Here is a 2,119-nt window from a genome sequence, read left to right on the forward strand (position 1 = left end):
TCTTAGTTGTGGAGGGCACAGCTCAGCTCCAGGTCCAGTTGCCGTTGCTAGTTGCAGGGGGCACAGCCCACCATCCCTTGCGGGAGTCGAGGAATTGAACTGGCAACCTTGTGGCTGAGAGCCCGCGCTCCAACCAACAACTGAGCCATCCGGGAGGCAGCTCAGCTCAAGGTGCCATGTTCAATCTTAGTTGCAGGGGGCAGAGCCCACCATGCCTTGCGGGACTCAGGGAATTGAACTGGCAACCTTGTGGTTGAGAGCCCACTGGCCCATGTGGGAATCGAACCGGCAGCCTTCGGAGTTAGGAGCACGGAGCTCTAACTGCCTGAGCCACCGGGCCGGCCCCATGTATTTATTTTTTACATACCATGTGTAACATATAATACATACATAAAATATTGTGCTAAGTGATGGGATTGCAAAATGAGCAAGACACCATCCCTGTCCTCAGGGATGGGAATACAGACAAGGAAACAACAGCTAAACGCACAGGGTCCAAGGAGGCAGGCAATGGATCAATACAGAGTACCAGACAGGTTTGGAGGAAGGTCAAAGGGGTCTGGAATTGAGGGCAATGTTAAGAAAGCAATTTAAGTGAAGAACCTTGGATTGGAAGCTTCCATTTTTTTCAATCTTAATTGTTTTTCGTTTAAAAATGTCACCTCATGGTCCTGTTATGAGGACCCAATTTAATCTGAAAATATACCCGAAAGAACTCTTTCAGTCACTCATTTTTTATTCATGCAACTCATGCATTTTTGGTGCCTATGACGTTCGAGGATGGATGGTAGGTGCTGGGGACAAAGCAGGTGTGGCTTCACCCTGTCGTCTTGCAGCTGTCAGCCTATGGGGGACACACCCATTTATCAGTCGTCACAGACATATTTAACTTCAAACTCTAATAAATGTTATTTGTGTTTCTTAAAACTGAAAAGTGAGATGAATGACTGAATGTCAATAAATAAGCTCTGGTACCAATTCCCATGTGTGTGTTTGGGGGTCGGGTTTCCCACATCAACAAGTAATTCTCAGGATCAGGTTGGGGTCCTACAATTCAATTCAATTCTGATACTATCTACTTGGTGATAGACAGCATCAGATCCCACAGGTTAATGGCTCAGTTCTACAAGACTCACCCCTCCACCCCCAACCCCATCATGTCACAAGCCCAGGTTGTTACCTATAGTTATGACTGAATCAAAGCTTTCCACGGATCCCCTTCTTAGGTACAATTAATTTGCTAGAATGGCTCACAGAACTCAAAGAAACATTTTACCTACTAGATTACCAGTTTATTATAAAAGAGTAGAACTCAGAAATAGCTAGATGGAAGACACGCATAGGGCAAGGTATGGGAAAGGGCACAGAGCATCCATGCCCTCTCCATCTGCACCTCTCTCCCTGAATCTCCATGTGTTCACCAACCCAGAAGCTTTCTGAACTCAGTCCTTTTGGATTTTTATGGCGGCTTCATCACATAGGCATACTTGATCAAACCATTAGCCAGTGGACATTGATTCAGCCTCCAGCCCCTTTCCCCTCTCTGAAGGTCAGGGTGTGGAACTGAAAGTTCCATTCCTCTACTCACCAGATTGGTTCCTCCTGGCAACCAGCTCCCATCTCTAGGTGCTTTCTAGAAGTCACCGCATTGACATAACAAAAGACACCTAGATTAGCTCTCATCATTCAGGAAATGCCAAGGGTTTTAGGAGCTCTGTCAGAAATAGGGACAAAGACCAAATACATATTTCTTATTATAAATCAAAATATCGCAGTCAGGTATTATGAAAGATTAGTGTGAGAGGAAATTAACTGCAGACAGAAGTTTTTGGAATCTGTTGAATCACTCTCAAGTAGGAAGCTTCTTTTTCTGCTATACGATATCGAGCCTGCAAATATTTACCAAATGGCATTGTGGACAGAACTTGCTTTTTCCAAGTAGATTGGAATTTAAATTCTGGTTCTGCTATTAACTAGCTGGGTCATATTGGGTAAGTGACTTAGCCTATTTGAGACTTGGTTTTAAGTGATTAAGTGAGATTAATGATGATCAAGACGAGAACAAACATTTATCGAGGCTTCACTGTGTGGTTTGCACAGTCCCGAGTATAACTCACTC

The sequence above is a fragment of the Rhinolophus sinicus genome, chromosome 14 (genome assembly GCF_057876585.1).
Source record: "Rhinolophus sinicus isolate RSI-liver-muscle chromosome 14, RSI-T2T, whole genome shotgun sequence".
NCBI lineage: Eukaryota > Metazoa > Chordata > Mammalia > Chiroptera > Rhinolophidae > Rhinolophus > Rhinolophus sinicus.